Genomic DNA, 8,056 nt, shown 5'->3' with positions numbered 1-8,056 from the left:
ATGACCTATATTTTTATTTTCTTATGCCAAATTTTACATAGTGAATCAATAGAAATATAACTATTTAAATTCCAAACGTAATTTAATTATCAAATGATCGTAAGATTACCTCGGGTGAAGAATAATTTATTCTGCACCCTGGGTGAGGAATATTTATTCTTCACCCCCCTCTCTAATTTGATATCAATGCAACGTATTTTTACGTTTTGTAAATTTTGTCTTATTTCATACATAAAAAGAGAATGTAAGAAAATATGTACTCGCCGTAAAAATATTTTATACCAAGTAAAATTACGAATGTAAGAATATAGTGTAAAACGTACATAAAATGTGATTTTTCTGGTCTTATAATCTATTTTTTTATTTTTTATACCAAAATTTACATATTGAATCAATATACATGTAACTATTTATATTGTAAACGTAATTTATTTAGGAAGTGATCGTAAGATTACCTCGGGTGAAGAATAATTTATTCTGCATCCTGGGTGATGAATAGTAACACTAATATATATATATATATATATATATATATATATAGGGATAGGGAAAGAGAAAGATAAAATAGCTATAAATAAAAAATAGTAGCAATTTTTTAGCTATAAATAAAAAACAATAGCAATTTTTTTTAGGAAATTAGCTAGCACAAATGCCATTGCGTTGCAACGGAAGAAAATACCAGTTCCTATGAATCACGGTTGTCTGAGTTGAGAAATTGTGTCATGGGACAAGGTCGCTCATGAGAAAAAAGATGGATTATCTAAGGATTGCAACGTGAGTTGATGGTATGGGGGAGGTATGATTCTGAGTAAATTTATGTTCTGAACTGAAAAAATTACCAATATCAATAATCTTAAGTAATAGCAGAAGCAAGCAAACCAGCCTAGAATAACAATTATAGCAGCAAGCAAGCAATTCCGGACTTCATTTAATTTGGTCCATTTAGCAGATGATGGGAATGCTATGGGTGGAGTGGGATGGGCGTCCTGAGGAGTTCGACACCAGGTGCCTTCGACTTTGGAGCATATTATTTGAGAATTTAATAACTTTGAAGCAAAAGAGCCCATGCGTTGTAATGGGGATAATACATATATCTCTTCCTCCATTTCTCCTTCAGGTGTTGATGCTCTCGATCTTGCGCATAGTGTTATAGCTTGATGTTCCTCTAGAGGGAAGCACTCATATTGTTGTACGTCAATCAATGTAAATAACTAAGGAGCATCGTCATAAAAATTCAACCGAGATGTTACAAAATAATTTAAAACACCATGATTTTCCTTTTTTGTTGTGTCTCGAGAATCCATGGTTTTTCGTATAAGGAACTGGCTACATTCCGGATTTTTAGAGATTGAATTTAACTTATACTTCTCTTAATTATTCAACCAAGTGAAAATGGATCTCTCCAAAGTTGTTTATACTGATAATTTATGCAAACTTGTGCCCATTGTACTCTCAAATAAATTCCACAATATCATTTATACATGTAGATCCATCTTACAATTCGTATAATCCTCTTATAGTCATGCCTGACAGTATGAGGCTAACAATTCTTTGAACCTAATATTGTCTATACACCCCTTATGTTGTACACTAGTAGACTGCCCGTGCGTGTACACCCCTTATGTTGTACACTAGTAGATTGCTCGTGCGTTGCCACGGGCCAACAAATAAATTTGCCCCCCCCCCCCCCCCCCCAATTACGCATGCATCTTCTCTCTTACAAACGCCACACACTCTATAACTGCTCTTTTCCTCTGAATTAATCATACATCACCTTCTCTGTCTATACATCATTCATCCTCTCAATCCATCACCTTGTCAATTGTTTTGTTGTCTAAAACGGTACAAAAAACCCCGACCATGTCACCTTCTTGATCTATTCCTGATCCAAGAAAGCTAAATCTGGCTAAATGCCCTTCCATTGCTATGGAACAACAAACTTTTCTATGGGAACATATATCAAAAAATAATTGTATGCAATGTGTACATCACATGCTTAGCACTATATGGATTTTGATTTTGCTGACCACATGTCCCATGCGGGCACATGCTTAGCGCTATATTGTGACAAATAGTTCTTGTCAATCTTCCGCTTTCCTCTAAATATGTTTCTCCACCAACCATGCATTTCAGCAAAACATCTACTTTCATGTGCTCCTTGTCCGTGCGTTGCAACGGTGCATAATACACTAATCATGTCAAACATATATCATGATTACTGATTTTTCCTTACTATCTCCACTCCCCAATCCAAGCATGCTGCCATTAATGGCACATCCGACTCACAATCCCTCAACCCTGTCACACCCACACTTCAAAATTATAATCATCGTGTTAACATAAGACAAATTATAATCATTGTACTCATTTAAGATAGATTCACTTATATTCAGATTTCAGTAAACAAAACAAATTATTTTCATAGCATCTATATAGGAGTGGAACAGGAGTTTGACCACCAAATAAACACATTAGTAGTGCAATACATGAAGCGTTGTGCAGCTCATCAAGAATGATTATAACAAACGCCAACAACTTTAAATGAGATCATCTGGGTTAAGAACCAAAAGTATGTATTGGCACCATGCTTCTCGTCTCAAACGCTCGGCAGACCTTCCAATGATTAACAGTGTTGATGCCATCTGATTAAGTCTGATTCACTCTTAACTCTCCAATGCCAGAACCGACTAGATTGCAGCCATCTCAGATTCGGTGCTACACATAACCCACATTACATCTATGCTTCGGTAAATACACTTGCTAATCACGTCAATACAAAAGCACAGCGAGGTTCCTAGGCACTTAAGAACTTCGAATACCTTGCCCAATGAGACCTTGCATATCCAGCAATGACATCACCGGGATTGAACCATTTGGCAATGATAAATTGCTGGACTAAAGCATGCCCATCCTCACCCCATCATTCCCATCCGCACTCAGCATCAAGTTCTGACTACCAACGTTGACATGTATGCACCATACTCGACCCTCCTATCGGCTCGCTCCATGGCCCCTAACTCACCCATAGCCTAAATACCTTCTGATGTGGCATCGCACCCAACCTCAATCTTCGGTGACTTTCCTCGGTTTGTTTGCCATCAGCTCCTCTTTCTTATCCTCATCAACAAATCATGTAATCTATACAAATATAACTTCAGGTCAAAGGCTCCATCAGCTCATTACAGCTATCTAAGTCACCTCACAGTTCCCTGCAAACCATTATGTTTAAATATTAGAAAACAAATACAAATGATTTGAATTATAAAAAGCAAGGCATCAAACCTCTTTAGAGAAAGGCTATTATTTATTTCTCAAGTTAGGTACTAAAACTACACAGGAGCGTATAACTACTACTTATTCTGAATACAAATATTGTAGTAAACAACGAATTAAATTATTGTTACCATTCTCTACATTTATCTTCTAGAGCACAAATTTATGTATTCAAGACACATACATTTGCAAGTGTTTTTTACTACTAACACCAACGTTGAGCTAAAATAGACCTAGCATAAAATCTGAGATTGGCATATAGCACAAGAAAGAACTAAAATAGTTCACTCTGTACCTTGAATATGTACTCTACAGTACATCTACATCACCCATTGCCCACAGTCGACAAACGACACACTTTTTTCTTACATCACTGCACGGTGGCACTGATTCAAAGAATTGGTATGCATGGACCACAACGCCAGCAAAACCCAGCCACCATGACCTGTAAAACCCTTGATGCTCTTTCAGTTTTATCATGGGCCTTGAAATATATTGCACAATCATGGTAGAACGTCGACATTTGAAGGTGAAGCTGGATATTATGACTTCAAAGAGCCTTGATGCTGTTTCAATTTTATGATGGATCTTGTAATATATTCCACGTATACAAAAATATACTCCCTCCGTTCCTAAATACTTGTCTTTCTAGGCATTTCAACAAATGACTACATACGGAGCAAAATGAGTGAATCTACACTCTAAAATATGTCTACATACATCCGTATGTAGTAGTCATTTGAAATGTCTAGAAAGACAAATATTTAGGAACGGAGGGAGTATATATTTATGTATGTCAAATAAATTACTCATGTTACAGATTGTAAAAAAAATTCTTGACACACAAAAAGAAAAACCAATTGAACACGGAATTAATTTTATAAAAAACTAATATCCAACACAGTATATATCTACATAAATTAACATTATTGTTTCAGTTACAACTCATTTCTTAGCACGTAAATATGATGTGAGATCAAGCAGTAAGAACATCTAACGAGTTTTCTAAGTAGTACAAAATTTAATTATTGTTAGAGAGAGAAAACATACCCTGCGTAAGTCTCTTTTTCTCTATTATCCGGCTGAGAGAAACGCCAAACAAAAGCTTCTAAACTGTCAGAATGAAACCGAACAACCGATCTTCATACAAAAGTTGTCTTATGTTACTTAGCTGGCCTAAGAGCATGTTAATCGTGCAATGTGTCATGCACTACGTGTCAACGATGCCCATCTGCTCTATATGATTCTGCGCAATTCACAGATGTATTATCTGAAAGTCAGATTTACATCTAGTCATCTCCTGAAATATTCAAGTCAGACCCCATGCGTGGACCAGGTTGTTCTGCATTACAGATGTGTGTAACTCGTTACCGACAAAAAATTTCAATCCATCTGAATTATTTAGTCTAGCCAGATATGTGTTGAGCAATCACTCTCAACAATTTCATTACCTAGACATATGCCAACGCATCTCCAAGCATCCTGGTAAATACTCGTGCCATCACCTCCACAAACCTGTGTGAGTTGCAACATTGATTGATTTCATATACACATCATAAACAGAATGTTCTTGCTGTTGGTTAAAGAGGGAGAGTAGCTATACCCGGTGCGTCCTCGACAGACACATGTCTGGGAAGCTGGTATACACCATCCTGCTCATGTCACTGGCATGGCCAAGAAGAGGACTCGGCCACAATGCAGTGCAGCAACGGGAACACTCATCAAGAAATTCAGAGAGTACCACCCTATCAAGAAATAAACCAATTACATACGTACAAAGAAGAGTCAGGTCACACCTGCAAAAGCTGAATCATTTTCAGTGCCATCAATATGTTTCGACTATACTGAAATTGGTGATACACATTAGTCTCGACATTAAGTGTACACAATGTTACATCCAATTCAATGGAAGCAAGCAACATATATAATAAGGACTTTATATAAAGATACGGAGGCACCATATTTTTTTGATTCCTGATGCAACAAACAAAATTTCACCTCGAACTAAGTAAGATGCATATTCTCCTGAAAGATGAACTGACCAAATGCAGCTAAGGGCTGGTTCAAACTTTATATCTTCGGACAGATTGGTGCAGAAATAGCTATTGCTTGTGTGCAACAGAGCGAAGTGCTTTCTGAAGAAGTAAACAAAAGGAGTACGCAATTAAACAAAGAGAAACATTAGCATGGCTCAATAAGAAATGCTGATTGTTCACTTGCATTAGCAATATAATGATTTAAGTGTGTAGTGCAGAAAAAACACTTTTTTCTCTATATACAGTCCCAAAGTTATACCTTACAAGTCGTAGCTGATGCAACTGCACAAAAATTTGAAATATACCGTATCACACTCATCTGGTAATCACCCGTGCGTCGCAACGGGAGCGTGAATACTCTAACAATTTAACATCAGTTGTGTCAAACATATTTAGTGTGCATGCACAACAAACGAGTTGTTAAGAAAACAGTATTGCCCTGATCACTAATTGTTAAGAAAACATATTTAGATGTGTCAGTGCAAACTCACATGCCAGCTGCCACCACACAAACACACACACATCAGTATTTTTTATCAGTGCCCAAGGATTTGATCATTTGCTTAAGCCAATAAGCCCGTGATCTCTTAGTCTGAAAAGATCTTTGCAAAAATCCAATTATAACAGAAGAGATATGCAACTATTTAATTCAATAGACTGAAGTGCTAAGCAAGAAAAAAACCTTAAGTTCAAATCCTAACCCTTTCAGCAACCTTATTAGTTGTTTCTTGCATTGAAATTCCTATATATTGATCACTGTAATATCAAGTGGTTAATATGATGCAATGCACGCTGTTGTTTTTCTGGGAGTTAAAGAAAAGAAAAGGAAAAACTATAGCCTAAGTGAGTACTCGTGAAAATTCTGACCTAAAAGCTTGTGAATTAGTTGGTCCAACCAAAGATTAAGAAAGGTTAACAATTTTGTTGTCAATAAACTAAGATGAAACAATCTGAGAAAATATGCTTCCAAACAAAGAATTTCAGATGTCCAAGATCCAAGAATCAGAAACAAGATTGCACAATGAAGTGAGATATGATTACATGGCTGATATCAAGACAAGCGACCAGAGCTTGCAGACCTGATGGCGCTTGTGTGGGGGCAGTGCGACGCCGGCGAGTTCACCGTCACTTCGGAGTTCCACACCCGCCGCAGCCAGGAATCGAGAAGGTCGAGCCCTCAGGTTGGGAGTGGGACTCGCATCCAACTGCCTCACGCCATCTGTCGTTCGATCCCAACGGGTGGGACTCAGATCCGCTGCCGCCGCTGCAATGACAGCACCATCAGGCGTAGGAGAAGCCACATATGCCGTCGGCGGATTCCCTGTAGCCCTGCGCGTCATGCCTCCCTCCGGACGCTATGGCAGTAGCGCCTTGTGCTAGTCGGTTTCCTCCCTCGGAGCCCCCACCAGGGCACAATTCCATATACACGGCCGCTGCACCGAGGGCGAGCGAGGAGGTGCCATGGCAATAGTTCCTTGCGCTCGGCGGCCCTGGGAGACCAGGAGCTCTGGCCCGCGGTCTCCTCTTCGTCGAGGGCGAAGTAGCTCCGGGCAGCTACATCCCTTGGCCACGCGCACCGGCGAGCTCGGTCCTCCTCTGTGCCCTTCCTGCCGCTGGACCCGCGCGTGCCTGCGTGCCTGCGTGAGGAAGAGGAATGGAATCAAACCAAATGGCATCAGGGAAGGGAATCGAAGACCTTGAAGGGACGGGAAGGGAAGGGGGTCGTACCTTGACGAGCAGCTCCATGGCGTCGGGGTCACGGATCAGGGAGACGCCGGCGGCCTCCTGGTCCTATCCCGGCGCTGGTCGCCGCCATGGCCTGCTGGATCTCGCCATGGCCCGGAGTTCGGCGGGGCGATCCCGGCGACAGGGATTCAAGCCGCCCTGCCTGGAGACGCGACGGCGGCGTCTCCCCTCGGACGGCGGCGGCGGCAACGAACGAGTTCGCACGTGGGCGGCGGCTACGAAGAGTCGGCGGCAGGGAGATCGGAGATGGGGTGGAGAGGAGAGTTTTTTGTGCAGGGGTGGTTTTTTTCTGCGTGGGAAGTGGTGTGATAGGAAGGGGGACGAAAAAAACCCCAACGAAAATAAATCGTGCATACTATTCACCAACTCAGACATTAAAAATAAAGAAAAAGAAAAAATTATGCTACTGTAAATTCTTTTGAGAAAATACAATGCATCCCACTTCCGGATGGTTCTTTTAGCTTATAGCAGATGGCCCAATATGGTTGAATTATTTTATTAGCAGTTACAAGTACACTAAATCATGAAAACAACAACGTTCTTAATTGAAGAAGAATCAAAGAGGTAAGTACTAATTACTAACCTTCAGATTCTCTGTACCCATAGTATCACTGTATGAACTCGAAAGAAGCTGGGAGTTGGCCTACAGGAGGCATGCTACGGCCATCAGATGAAGCACATACAACAAGCATATGCCACCACCATGGATGCTTTATGCAATCATACCATGAACAAACTTTGAGCATCTTTTATCTTAGTCTTATCTCTGAACAAATCTCAGATCACTGCATGCAACGTCATGTATGAAAATCAATCAAAAAGCACAATCCGAAAACCAAAGCAAAATATAGTAGGATTGGTTAATAACTTTATTTCACCGGTCCTAGCTGGCACATATACTCTTCTAAAGTCTAGAGAAGATTAGCAAGCTAAGAGTCAAAGAGAAGGGAGTAGGAGAGGAGATTGAGCAGAGCGTGGAACTACACGCACGGAGAGGACAC

At 40.1% G+C, this 8,056-nt stretch overlaps 1 long non-coding RNA gene across 20 annotated transcripts; it reads right to left on the bottom strand.

Annotated features, from left to right (window-relative positions):
• Positions 1 to 2,400: 2,400 nt before the first annotated feature.
• LOC125536657 lies at positions 2,401 to 7,370 on the bottom strand. Of its 20 annotated transcripts, none has more exons than XR_007295133.1 (7): positions 7,038 to 7,370; positions 5,569 to 6,946; positions 5,316 to 5,408; positions 4,877 to 5,069; positions 4,725 to 4,788; positions 3,569 to 4,615; positions 2,401 to 3,209 (listed from the first exon to the last, which is right to left on the bottom strand). It is a non-coding gene; the product is annotated as an uncharacterized LOC125536657 (long non-coding RNA). The 20 variants fall into 20 exon arrangements; XR_007295130.1 differs by having other exon boundaries at positions 4,877 to 5,408; positions 5,569 to 5,668; positions 5,801 to 6,946; XR_007295132.1 differs by having other exon boundaries at positions 4,877 to 5,018; positions 7,038 to 7,369.
• Positions 7,371 to 8,056: the final 686 nt, after the last annotated feature.

This window comes from Triticum urartu, chromosome 2 (genome assembly GCF_003073215.2).
Source record: "Triticum urartu cultivar G1812 chromosome 2, Tu2.1, whole genome shotgun sequence".
NCBI lineage: Eukaryota > Viridiplantae > Streptophyta > Magnoliopsida > Poales > Poaceae > Triticum > Triticum urartu.
This window is presented reverse-complemented; position numbering and strand designations above follow the sequence as displayed.